The sequence below is a fragment of the Dipodomys spectabilis genome, unplaced genomic scaffold (genome assembly GCF_019054845.1).
Source record: "Dipodomys spectabilis isolate Male_0828 unplaced genomic scaffold, ASM1905484v1 ptg000201l, whole genome shotgun sequence".
NCBI classification, from domain to species: Eukaryota; Metazoa; Chordata; class Mammalia; order Rodentia; family Heteromyidae; genus Dipodomys; species Dipodomys spectabilis.
This window is the reverse complement of record NW_024870878.1, coordinates 518,563-532,330: the sequence shown is the minus strand read 5'-3', so window position 1 is coordinate 532,330 and position 13,768 is coordinate 518,563. Positions and strand designations below refer to the sequence as shown.

Here is a 13,768-nt window from a genome sequence, read left to right as displayed (position 1 = left end):
TGTTATGGTCCCCCCCAGCTTTGAAATCTGAAATCTACATTCAAGAGCTGAGTGACACACACTCATAAAGCCAGTGCACTGAGGTGGAGCCTTCTGACTCAAAGATCAATATGCTTTCCAGAGGAGGAAGTGATTGCTTAGAAAAATAAATATATTGGGGCTGGGAAGGTGGTTCAGTGGTAGAGTGCTTGCCTCACATGCATGAGGCCCTGGGTTCGATTCATCAGTATCACATAAGCAGGAAAAAAAGCCAGAAGTGGTGATGTGGCTCAAGTGGAAGAGCGCTATCTCTGCGCTGAAGAGCCCAGGCCTAGAGTTCAGGCCCCATGACCGACCAAAATAAATAAATAAATAAATTGTCCTTGGCCACTGAACTGACTTCTCAAGTTTATATTCTGATGTCTGCTGTAATGCAGAAACCATTTTCCTTGCTCCGTTCTCTCTGTTTCTAGGCTTCTGAGTATGAAGCCTTTTATGTCTAATGCAGCTTGTTTCAGCCATGTTGAGAGCTGTTGTGGCCTTATTAACAACAATGTGGGTAACAGTCAACTTTGTTCTCTGCCTTGTACTTCCTAGCATGTCAGAAAACTCCAGAATGTGCATTCCTGTGATTGGGGGAATGTTAGGATCCAAGAGAATGAGAGAGGAAACAGCTTTCCAAGCAGAGATGGTTCTTCCTATGTTTCCTTGTCCAAGCCACCCCAAATGTTGGTGAAAAAGTAAGACCACAGCTGGGCATCCCCGGGGACCTCAAGCCTGTAATCCTAGCTGCTTGGGAGGCCAAGATAGGAGGAACATGGTTAGAAGCCAGCCCAGGTAGAAAGTCCATGAGAATTCTTATCTTCATTTAACTAGCAAAAAGTGGGAAGTGGAGCTTTGCTCAAGTGATAGAGCACCACCAGCCTTCAGCAAAACAAACAAACAAACCAAAAAACCCTAAGGGTCAGTGCCAAGTATTGGCATGCAAAAAGAAAAGAGAAAAAGAGTGCTTGTGTGCAGCAAGTTTGGGTCCTCAGAGCTCACTGGAGCTTTCTGACATGCCAGGAAGTTCAAGCCCAAGGACTGGCAAAAACAAACAAATAAAAAAATAAAAAGCCCAAACGCTCTCAGTCTAATAGGGGACACCACAGCGCTACAGCATGCAAGGCAGGACATAGAATAATTCCCACTGGGAGAGGGGATCAGCCGAGTATTGTAATAAGAAGAGATCATGCTGCAGAGATCTGAAAAGGTATCTGCAAGTAATGAGGTATCTTTTTGTTTTGTTTTGTTTCATCTTGTTTTTGGTGCCAATACTGAAGCTTGAACTTAGGGCCTGAGTGCTGTCACTTAGTGTTTTTGTTCAAGGCTGGTGCTCTGCCACTTGAGCCACAGCTTCATTTCTGGTGGTTCATTGGAGAAAAGAGTCATAGACTTTCCTACCTTGGCTGTCTTTGAATCATGACCCACAGATCTTAGCCTACTGAGTAGCTAGGATTATAGGCATGAGCCACTGGTGCCTGGGTAAAGGAGTGAGTAAAATTTAAGGTGATCCTGAGGAAGATCAAAGTTGTAGTCATGTGTATGCAGTATGACTGGGCCTCTCACGTGGTGGGAGGGGGCCTATTCCAGCTATAACAGGTGAAGCAGAGCCACTGAAAGTTCTGTTAATATATGCTAGAGAGTAATTGCAATGGTGGATGAGGGACCGGTCACAGTGCTCTGATGACTGGGCAATAGAAGTTGGACTTAAGGAGGAAGGGAGGCTATCAGAAGGTTGGGTTTTGTGTGTGTGTGTGTGTGTGTGTGTTTTAATTATCTCTCATATTGGTATTTATTACATGAATAACATTTCTAGCCAAAACAAGTAACAAGTTCAGTAACTGAATTCCCATTGACGGGTTTCACTATGATTCATTAGCCAATTTAGAAAACACAAAAGCCACGCTATAAAACGATCCTCAACATAAAGAATAGTGCTGGAGGAATATCAATACCAAATTTCAAACTCTACTATAAAGCCATAGTAATCAAAACAGCTTGGTACTGGCACAAGAACAGACCTCAGGACCAATGGAATAGAATTGAAAACCCAGAAATGAACCTACAGACCTATAGCCATCTAATCTTCGATAAGGGAGCTAAAAAAATAGAATGGAAGAAAGACAGCCACTTCAGTAAATGGTGCTGGCAAAATTGGTTAACTACTTGTAGAAAACTAAAGCTAGATCCTTATATATCACCCTGCACTAGAATCAACTCCAAATGGATCAAAGACCTCGGAGTCAAAGCAGACACTCTGAAAACATTACAGGATGGAATAGGAGAAACCCTAGGTCTCCTTGGCACAGGCTGAAATTTTCTTAATAGAGACCCAGAAACACAACAAATCAAAAAATGTAGGACAAATGGTATTGCATGAAATTGCATGGCAAAGGACATAGCTAGCAAGATCAATAGAAAGCTCATGGATTGGGAGAAGATCTTCACTAGCCATACAACAGACAAGGGTCTCATATCTAAAATATACCTGGAGCTCAAAAAATTAAATCCCCCTACAACAAATCTTCAAAGAAACAACTGCCTAATAAATAAGTGGGCTAAAGACTTAAAGAGAAACTTCTCTGAAGAGGGAAGAAGGATGGCCAATAGACACATGTAGAAATGCTCAACCTCTCTAGCTATAAAAGAAATGCAAATCAAAACAACATTGAGATACCACCTCACCCCAGTTAGAGTGGCTAAAATCAAGAACTGTAATAACAACAGATGCTGGAGGGGATGTGGACAGAAGGGAACCTTATGCATTGTTGGGAGTGTAAACTTGTTCAAGCACTTTGGAAAGTAGTATGGAGGTTCCTCAAAAGACTCCACATAGAGCTCCCCTATGACCCACCAATCCCACTTTTGGGCATTTACCCAAATGTTTACAAACAAGACCACATTAAAGCTACGTGCACGACTGTATTTATTGCAGCATTATTTACCATAGCTAAGATATGGAACCAACCCAGATGCTCCTCAGTAGATGAATGGATCAAGAAAATGTGGTATATATATATATATACAATGGAATTCTATGCCTCCATCAGAAATAATGACATTTCCCCATTTGTTAGGAAATGGAAAGACTTGGAAAAAATTATATTAAGTGAAGTAAGCCAGGCTCAAAGAAACATAGGTCCCATGGTTTCCTTTATTGGCAATAACTAGTATATGACTGAGTCAAGCAGAAAAGGTCAGTTAAGTTGATGTTAGGGAAATGAACCCTAAGATATGTATTCAAATGTTTTTTTCTTTCATATAATTGTTTCTAACACATTATAAGATTATTTCTTTGTTGCTTTGTATGTCCCTCCCCCACGGTATAACCCCTGCTTTCACTGTATTTGATGTTGTTATAATTTGTGGAGGGGAAAGGAAAAAACAAATCGTTTAACTAGGGATACAGGTGGACCCATTGCAACAATGAGACGTACAAGTCGTTTTGTCGAAAACAAACTTTACAACTTTGGTGGTGGGGGGAGAAGGGCTGGGGGGGAGGGGATGGGAAGGGGAAACAAAGGAGGAGGCTACAATGCTTGATAAGAAATGTACTCATTATCTTGCCCATGTAATTGTACAGTATTTTCACAATAAAAAAAGCACCTTTTCCTTGCTGTATATAGTGTTTCAACTGAAACTCAAAGCTAATATTAGATGTTAAATCCACTTGGAGAATTCTTGTGGTTGTGGGTAGTTGTAAGCAGAGGATGATGGAAGCACTGATGGAAGGTAACTGAAGGAACGTGAAGGAAGCAATGGAGCCAGGGAGAGCAGCAGCTGGTGTGGAGGGCGAATGGATCCTTTTATTCATCTACTGTACCCACCTTCAGGAGTCCCGATGCCCAATAATCTGCAACATCTGAGCTCAGGACATTCATCATATATGATAGTTGTTGCTGGCTGTTTTGCCATGTGCAGTGTTAAGTACTCTGTATATTATTGTTCTTTTTCTCTAGGGGGCTGAGGGTTCTGACATTTGGACTCTAGAGCCTCATGTTTGTTAGGCTGGTGCTCTATCAATTGAGCTATGTCTACATCCCTGTTTTTACTGGTTGATATTTACAGTAGGATCTCACTTCCTGCCTGAGTGAATGCCTGAATGTGATTCACTTACTCTAGACTCCCATTCTTCCTGACATCACAGGCACACACTGCCCTTCATGTAGATGAAACCTTGCAGACTTTTCTGCCTGGATTGATTTGGAACTGTGATCCTCCTTATCAAACCTCTTCAGTAATTAGGATCGCAGGTCTCAGCATCTGGTACCCTGCTCATGATCACAGCAGCGTAATAATATATGGGCCATAATTTTCCATTTAATAGATGAGGATACTACGTGTAAGGCAAGAGATATGCTTTACTCAGGGCCACACAGCTGGCTGCTCAAATGCTGACTGGCCTGCAGAGCCTGAAGTCCTAACCCCAGAATGTAGTATGGTCTCTGGCTGTTGTGAGTACAGGTGTGTGTGAGTGCGTGGAATAGCCAGGCCTCCTGAAAGAGGAAGCCCTGACTACTCTTTTCAAGGGAAATGTGATGGTTCAGTCAGGCCCTAAAGGCCAGGAAGGGGTGGGAAGCCAAGTGATTCTAGACAGAGGTGCAGCACAGTCAGCTGTCCAGACTGGGAAAACAGCAAGGAGTAAGGAGTAGTCAGGGTCCCCAGGTTTGGGAGAAGCTGGGCCACAGGCAGGGCTGGATCTGCCTAGACTCTACCTTGCAGTTCATAGAACACTGTGTTCAGTAGCTAAGTCATGTAGCCAGCTTTGCTGTCTCAAATGTTGACAGAGGACAAGCTAATTGTTTTGTTCACTTCTGTCAGGTGTTTATACCTGGGCCAGGTGAGTCAGGGAGAAGCCCAGGACAATCCTGGTAAGGATGTGTACACTCCAGGTCCAGGCCTTGCTATGGAGTCTCAGTCTGATGGAGGGCTGCTGTGTGGGTCTATGATTCTACTCCATTTACATGTCAGTCATCCATCAGTTTCTTACTGAATACTAAAATGTACCCCAGGCTGGCTCTCTGCTAAGTACTTGACATTCTTAGAGGGAAGAACACAGTCTCTGGCCTTGAGGACTTGCTGGACTGCTGCTAGACACATAATTTCAGACATGACCTTGAGAGCACAGTAAAGGCCATCTGGTACCTTTCAGACTACCTTCTTCACTGCCACCTCTCTCCTTGCCTTGTTCTCATCCTGCTTTAATACCAACCTTTCAAGACCTCCATTTTGTCTGGGTTTGATCCTGGCTTTACTCTGATACTTTATTTATTTTTTGGTGCTGGTCCTGGGGCTTGAACTCAGAACCTGTGTGCTCTCCCTAAACTTTTCTGGTCAAGGCTAGAGCTTTACCACTTGAGCCACAGTTCTATTTCTGGGTTTTTGATGGCTAATTGGAGGTAAGAGTCTCATGGACTTTCCTGCCCAAGCTGGCTTTGAGGTATGATCCTCAGATCTTAGCCTCCTGAGTAGCTAGTATTTACAGGTGTGAATCCTCAGTGCCCAGCCTGGATACATTTCTTAATCTCTTTCTTTTGTAATTTCTTAAATTTTTTGAGGGGGGTCCTCCCTGAGGACTTGAGTTTTGGTTTTGGGCATTGTCTCAGACCTCTTTTACTCAAGGCTAGTGCTCTACCACTTGAGTCACAGCATCTTTCTCTCTTTTGGTGGTTAATTAGAGATAAGAATCTCACAGACTTTCCTGTCCTGGCTGATTAGCGATGACCCTCTCCAATAAAATGGACATAATTTTAGTACTTAGTACTTCATGTGATGGTTTTTAGGATTAAATGAGTTTATACACACACACACACACACACACACACATACACACACACACACAGCACTTGGACTAGTGTAGTGCCTGGTGCTTAGTAAGTGTGATAGAGATGCCATTGCTATACCCAGTGTGGGTTCTTTAACCTAGACCCTCTGTAGTAGACACACTTTAGAATTTACAGTTAGGGTTCAGCCAGGTTAACATAGAGGATTTTTAAAGTATAAAAGAGTAGATTAGACTAATGAAAAATTAGCTAATTAGGAGTACAAAGAGGGCTAAACCTGGGCTGGGAAGGTGGCTCAGTGGTAGAGTGCTTGCCTTGCATGCATGAGGCCCTGGGTTCGATTCCTCAGTACCACATAAGCAAAAAGAAAAAAGCCTGAAGTGGCGCTGTGGCTCAAGTGGTAGAGCGCTAGCCTTGAGCTGAAGAGCTGAGGGACAGCACCCAGGCCCAGAGTTCAGGCCCCACGACTGGACCCCCCCCCCCCAAAAAAAGAGGGCTAAACCTTTCTTGGATTGATGGGCCCTGTTTGCTAGAGGCTTGACAACTCTTCTTTAAAGTTCTTCATCAGAGAGAGGGCAGAGGATGCATTTTAGAGGCCATACAACTAGTTCAGGGCATCCAGACTTTATTTTCCTCTACCTCCCATAGATACTTCTTCAAACCATCAGATCCCTGAAGAATGTTTATAAGGTACCAAATTGGTACCTGTTCTCTTTGCTAAAAGATTGCTGAGGGCTGGGAATGTGGCTTAGTGGTAGAGTGCTTGCCTAGCATGGATGAAGCCTTGGGTTCTATTCCTCAGTGCCACATAAGCAGAAAAAGCCAGAAATGGTGCTTTAGCCTTTAGCAAAAAAAGCTAAGAGACAGTCCTTGAGTTCAAGCCCTAGGACTGGCAAAAAAAAAATCCTAAGAAAAATATTTTTTGTTGTTTTCATTTGTTGTTGTTTTTGGTTCTCTTACTGAGGCTTGAGCTCCGGGAGCCTAGACACTGTCTCTTAGCTTTTTTGCTCAAGGCTGGTGAATCACAACTTCTGGCTTTTATTTTTTTGGTAGTTAATTGAGAAAAGAGTTTCAGTGGATAGGAAATGTACTCATTACCTTACTTATGTAACTGTAACCCCTCTGTACAGTTATTTTACAATAAGAAAACATCAAAAGAAGAGAAATGTACTCCTTACCTTACTGATGTAAAAAAAAATGTCAATGGACTTTCCTACCTGGCCTGGCTTTGAACCACAATTCTCAGCTCTAAACTTCTTAAGCAGCTAGATTTACAGGTGTGAGTCACTGGCAGTTTTCATCTGAATTTTGAAGATCAAACCTGCCCTTCAAACAGTATCAATGAGATGCTTCTCCTTTTAAATATTGAAACCTGATAAACAAATTAGGGTGTTTATCTTCTTTTCCTGTTTGATTAACTGACCTTTATGACTGTATGCCTATTTAATATAGAATCTAGTCTAGTGTTTCATGGATAACCTCAGCCCTGGTGGGAATCACAGAGCCTGCTTTACCTAAACCTATTCAAACTAAAACATTTCGTGTGTGTGTGTGTGTGTGTGTGTGTGTGTGTGTGTGTGTGTCTGTGTGTGTGTGTGTCTGTGTGTGTGTGTGTGTGTCTGTGTGTGTGTGTGTCTGTGTGTGTGTGTGTGCTGGTCTTAGAGCTTGAACTCAGGATGCAAGAGCTGTCCCTGAACTTCTTTTGCTCAAAGATAGGAATCTACCACTTGAGCCGCAGCTCCACATGCAGTTTTTTGGTAGTTTGTTGGAGATAAGAGTCTTCGGACTTTACCTGTGCAGGCTGTGTTGGAACCCTGAATGTTCAGATCTCAATCTTCTGATTAGCTAGGATTTTAGATGTGAGTCCCTGGTGCCCAGCAACCCTTCTCTTTAAAACCTAATAAAGGGGGACTAATTTTTTTTCAAAATTGGTCAGATATGCACAAAGCATTTTTTTAAAAATTACCACACATCTCAGTGTGTTCATCATACACTGGAGCTCTGAGGAATGAGACTTCCTTAGCCATCTTCAGGACAGTGATGGAGGAGGCTCAGCCTCAGGTCATGGCCTCCATCCCCTCCTGGTTCAACTGAATGTCCAGGATACAGACAGGAGACAGGATGAGAAATGAGAAGGCGGGGCCAGTCAGAGGGAAACCTGGAGCTGGCAGCCATGTCTGCTGTCCAGATGGCTGTCCTCAGAGCAGCCAGTGACTGCAGACACCCTGACTTCCCTTGAAAATGGGGATAATACCAGAAGCCCCAGTGCTGCAGGGCAATAGGAAAGCACTTTGTAAATTCTGCAGTACCACTGTAAGTACTGAGAGAGGTTATATGTGTGCATGCCTTGTGTGATTGTGTGTATGTGTGTGTGAATGATTTTTGTGCTTATGTAAGTCCTGTAGCTTGAACTCAAGGCTTGTACACTGCCCCTTTGTTTGTTTAACCCAAGGCTAGTACTCTACCACTTTAGCCACAAGCTCCACTTCCAGCTTTCTAGTTAACTGGAGATGAGTCTTCTGGACCTGCATGTCCAGGCTTGGTTTTGATCCAGGATTCTTAGATCTCAGCCTCCTAATAGTTAGCCTTACAGGTTTGAGCCACCAACACCACACTGTGATTTTTTTATTATTATTATTTTTTTTTTTAAGGAACTTTTTTTTTTTTTTTTTTTTTGGTCCGGTCGTGGGGCCTGAACTCTGGGCCTGGACGCTGTCCCTCAGCTCTTCACTCAAGGCTAGTGCTCTACCACCTGAGCCACAGCACCACTTCCGGCTTTTTTCTTTTTGCTTATGTGGTGCTGAGGAATCGAACCCAGGGCCTCAGGCATGCAAGGCAAGCGCTCTACCACTGAGCTGCCTTCCCAGCCCCTTAAGGAACTATTTTGTGTGTGTCTTAGAGTACTGGGGCTTGAACTCAGGGCCTGGACACTTACTGTCCCTTAGCTTTTTTACTTAATGCTCTTGCTCTGTCCTTGAGCCACAGCTCTCCTAGTAGCATTTGGGTGGCTAAATGGAGATAAGAATCTCATGGACATTCTTGCCCTGGACTGGCTTGGAACCTCAATCCTCAGATCTTAGCTTTCTGAATAGCTAGAATTACAGGTGTGAGCCCTGAGAGCCTGGCTCAAGAACTAATCTTAAAGGCATTGTGTAAACTTGTAGAGGCTTCCATAGGTAGGTTCCCTTAGGAGCGATTCAGTAGACACACACTAGAGGAAGACACTTCTGTGCACTTCCATCTCTGCTTGAATGGCTCAGGACATGGAGGTCTTAAGTGGTCCCTCTCCCTGTTCCCTTGCTCATCCAGCTGTTCTTCCAGGTAAAGGGTGTTGAGTGCCCCTTCTGGTTCTGAAGACAGATAGCAAAACAAAGCAGTGGAGGGCCTTAGGTGCCCCTTCTGCTTCTGAAGACAGATAACAAAATAAAGCAGTGGGCTCACATGGTCATGTCACTGCCCTGGTTGTGCCAGCCCTTATCCAGGATAGAGGCACTTGATCAGAGGATCTGGCATGTGCTGTTCCAGAAGCTAATGTTCCAGAAGCTACTAAGGGCCAAGGCCTCTGCTTTGGGGAAGGAGGAGGATGTGGCAGGGCCATCTTAACTCTGCATACAATCCAGTTTCTCTTTGTCAGCTGTGCTTTGCCTAGCACTGGGTATATAAGGATTTATGAGAGAGCTGCTGTGGGTGGCAGTAATTGTTACCTCCTCTTCCTACTCCCCCTTCAGAAGTGGGAATAAAATGTGTTTGCCTCAGGCCTGCTCTTGCCTTGGCTTGCCATTGCTTTCTGTTCTAGATTTCCTGTGAGGGAGAAAGCAAGGCCAAAGCCTGGGCCTACCAGATTATCTGAGGTGGCACTTTCTGGATTATTTGAGGTCCATGTGAGTGTGTTTCTGGTTCCATCCCTCTCTCTGTCTCTTTGTGCCTATACTGGGGTTTGAACTGAGAGCCTGGGCTCTGTCCCTGAACATTTTTACTCAAGGCTGGTGATGTACCACTTGAGGTACAGCTCCACTTCCAGATTTTTGCTGGTTAATGGGAAATAAAGAGTTGACTTTCCTGACCAGGCTGGCTTTAAATTGTGATCCTCATATCTCAGCCTCCTGCAAGATATCTATAGGTGTGATCAGCCAGAACCCAACTCTGTGTGTGTGTACTGGGGCTTCATGCTCTTCTTTAACTTTTTTTTTGGGGGGGGGAGATTGGTCGTGGGGCTTGAACTCTGGGCCTGTGCACTGTTCCTCAGCTCTTCAGCCCAAGGCTACCATTCTACCACTTGAGCCGCAGTGCCACTTCTGGCTTTTTCTGCTTATGTGGTGCTGAGGAATCGAATCCAGGGCCTCATGCATGCAAGACAAGCGCTTTACCACTGAGCCACCTTCCCAGCCCCAACTCTACCATTTTAAACCACAGATCCATTTGAAGTTTTTTTGTTTTTGTTTTGTCGGTTGTGGGCCTTGAACTCTGGGCCTGGGCACTATCCCTGACTCTTCAGCTCAAGTCTAACATTCTACCACTTTCCCTGACTCTTCAGCTCAAGTCTAACATTCTACCACTATCCCTGACTCTTCAGCTCAAGTCTAACATTCTACCACTTGAGTCACAGCGCCATTTCTGGTTTTCTTGTTGTTAATTGGAGATAAAGAGTCTCAACCAATTTTCCTGCCCAGGTTCTCTTTGAACCATGATTCTCAGATCTCAGCCTCCTCAGTAGCAGAATTATAGGCGTGAGCCACCAACACTTAGCTCCACTTGCAGCTTTTGAGTGCTTAATTGGAGATAAGAGTCTCATAGAGACTTTTCCATCTGGTCTGGCTTCAAACTGTGATCCTCAATGTCGGTCTCCTGAGTAGCTAGGATTATAGGCACCCAACTTCCTCTAGTTCTCTTATTTTCTGTTGTTGTTGTTGTTGGCGGTGGTGGTGGTGGTGGTGTGTGTGTGAATTTTCATTTATATTGTCTAGGCATGTATTCTACCACATAAGTGGTGCCCCCAGTTCTTTTTGCCTTGGCTATTTTTCCAAATGGGTCTCTCTTTTCTCCCAGGCCAGCCTCAGCTTGTGATCCTCCTATTTGCACTTTCCATGTAGCTAGGAAAACAGGTATACACCAACTGGCATAACCTAATTTTTTTATAGGTTAATGTGAGCCCTTGAATTTTTTTTTGGGGGGGGCGGGAATGGCCTCCAACTGTGACCCTCTCAATCTCTGCCTCCTGGTAATTAGGATTACAGACAGAGTTAGCCACTACACCTGACTTTCTCACCTTTTTTTTTTGGTCAGTCGTGGGGCTTGAACTCTGGGTCTGGTTGCTGTCTCTGAGCTTTTCATCTCAAGGTGAGCGAGTGCTCTACCACTTGATGCTCTACCACTTGAGCCATACCACCACTTCTGGTGTTCTTGTGGTTTATTGGAGATAAGAGTCTCACAGACTTTCCTGCCCAGGCTGGCTTTGAACCTGGATCCTCAACTCTCAGCCTCCTAAGTAGCTGCGATTACAGGCATGAGCCACCAGCACCAGCACCTGACTTTCTCACTTTAAAGCTGCAATAAGAATAACTTGGAAAAACAGTTCTTGTTGTGTATAAATTGTGTGTGTGTGTGTGTGTGTGTGTGTGTGTGTGTGTGTGTGAAATAGCTCCGGATGTTGGGATGTACCACAGGAATAAGAAACATGTGCCATCAGCCAAAACTGGCAAACAGGCACACAGAACAGCAGGCAGGCTGCCCCCTGTTTGTCCCTATCCCAGAAAGCCCTGCCCCTCTGTTCACAATGGCTGAACTCAGGTCACAGTCTGCAAAAGGAGTGGCTTAATTGACATGTAAATAAAATTCAAGATAGGATGTCTTAAACTGCTCAGGAAATGATGCATGAAACTAAAATGTAATTAATAAGGGCCAAACCACTGTGCCAAAGGAGGAACTCTTCAGAAAAGCAGTTATCTTAAGATAAACATAAAGGAAGCAAACTACTTCCATAGAAAAGATGCTTTTCTCACATAAAGTCACTAACATCTTCAGTATCTATTTCATTGAAGGTTATCTTGGGAGTGCAGGTTGGATGGGCTGGGTTTTAAAAGATATATATATGTACACACACACACATATATACATATATATATATATATAGCAGATAGGTCTACTGTGTGTTGAGTCAGACTTTTTCTTAGCCTTATGATGCTGAATTTGGCCAAGCATCTGTGCTTTGAGGTAGACATGAGCTTCAGCCTGTTGTCCCACCTTCCATGTTTCAGGTTGATAAAAACAGCTCCTTGTCTAACTGTACAGTGACCAGATTTTATTTTGAAATTTAAAAATTTATAAAAACCATTCAGTGTTTTTGTGTGTATTGGTAAATGAAAGACTTTGGTTCACTGAAACTTAGCTGTTTTTAAGATTTTATTTTATATAAAGTGGTTTAAGTCAGCTTTTGGGACAGCCCATCTTTTTTCTTTTTTTAGTGGTGGTGGGGTGGAGGGTGGGGTGGGGGTAGGGGGTGGGGGTGGAGGGTATCAATTTTGAGGCTTGAACTCAGAGCCTGTGCTCTGCCCCTGAACTTTTTTGCTTAAAGATAACATTCTAATTCTTTAGTCTCTGCTCCACTTCCAGCTTTTTGGTGAGTGATAGGGTAAATTAGACTTTGCCAGAGAACCACGCAGACATGCAGGTACAGAGAACAAAGATAGGTTTACTGCCGGGAAAGGGGCTGGCAAAACCCTTTCTCACAAGGGAGAAGTGAAAAGATGCGCTGGCTTCTGACCTGTCTGAGATGACCTATATAACCTAGGAGGTTTAGGAGGGGCTAGGAGGTGGAGACCCTAGTGTGGACTTGTGAGGGCCAGGGGCTTCATGATGGTGGACTAGGATTTATGGCTGCTGTCCAAATAGTAGATAAGCTGCCTAGACCTGAAGGTCACTCTAAGTGGCTCTTGTTGCCCTTATATGGTGGTAGCTGCCCCAGAGAAGTGCCATCTCAAGTTTGTAAGGGGGTTGGAGGTTATTTACTGTCTTCATTAAATGTGCCTAATGTTGCCTAGAAAAGGAACATGCTAAGCTGTGAAGCGGGGAAGGAGTGTACTAAGCTTTGGGAAGGGAGCTCTCAGTCTGGGACAAGGTTCCCTTGGGCTATGGGGGAGGTGGTGACAGGCTCTGAGAAGATGATAGAATTTTCCTAGGAAGAAAGCTTTCTTACCTGGTAGATAAGTCTCAAGGAGTCCTTGGAGCTGTTGTAGAAGAACAGATAAAGTTGGATACTGGTAGCTCACACCTGTAGTCTCAGCTAAAGTGGAGGCTGAGATCTGAGAATCAGTTTGACACCAGCCCAAGCAGAAAAATCTGTGAGACTTCTCTCTGATTAACTATCAAAAAGCCAGAAATGGAGGTGTGGTTCAAGTGGTAGAACAGCAGACTTGAGGAAAAATGCCAAGTGAGAGCATAAGGTCCTAAATCCAAGCATCAGTACCAGTATTAATAATAAAAAAAGATATGAATAGACTCCTATCTTGAAAACAAGCAGGAAAACCAGCACTGGAAGGATGGCTCAAGTTGTAAATGCAGTGAGCCTGGAAGTGCTAGTGTCCTCCTTCTGAGACCTAGAAATTACTTGCCCAGCATCTTTGTTTTCTGAAGAGGTGTGTGTTGGGGTTCCTGCTCTGTCTATGAGACTTTAGCTGGGCTTTGGGTCTTCTCAGGCTTGTTTCTACTTCTATAAAATCCTTCCAGGAAACCTCTTTACATTGAGTTGCTATGGCTCCTTGGGCTCCTCTTGGCAGTGACAGCTTCTCAGACTGCCCTTATTTGGGGACAGCTTGGATGGTTTTGAGGAGCCCTAGTCAGAAATGCCTTAGAATCTGTTGGGATTCATCTCATGTGTTTTCAATTTGAGATGGAAGTTCATGGGTTTGGGAGAAGGAAACTAGAAAAGTAAATGCCTTTCTTAGCACAAAGTTGATGTATTTTTACTG

General features: G+C 43.9%; 2 long non-coding RNA genes across 2 annotated transcripts in view; one reads left to right on the top strand and one right to left on the bottom strand.

The window, feature by feature from the left end:
* Window positions 1–13,768, top strand: part of LOC122122041 — a 36,983-nt gene that overhangs the window by 16,297 nt on the left and 6,918 nt on the right. The window lies entirely within an intron of this gene.
* Window positions 5,301–8,584, bottom strand: LOC122122042. The gene is made up of 3 exons (XR_006150089.1): window positions 8,536–8,584; window positions 6,794–6,798; window positions 5,301–5,351 (listed from the first exon to the last, which is right to left on the bottom strand). It is a non-coding gene; the product is annotated as an uncharacterized LOC122122042 (long non-coding RNA).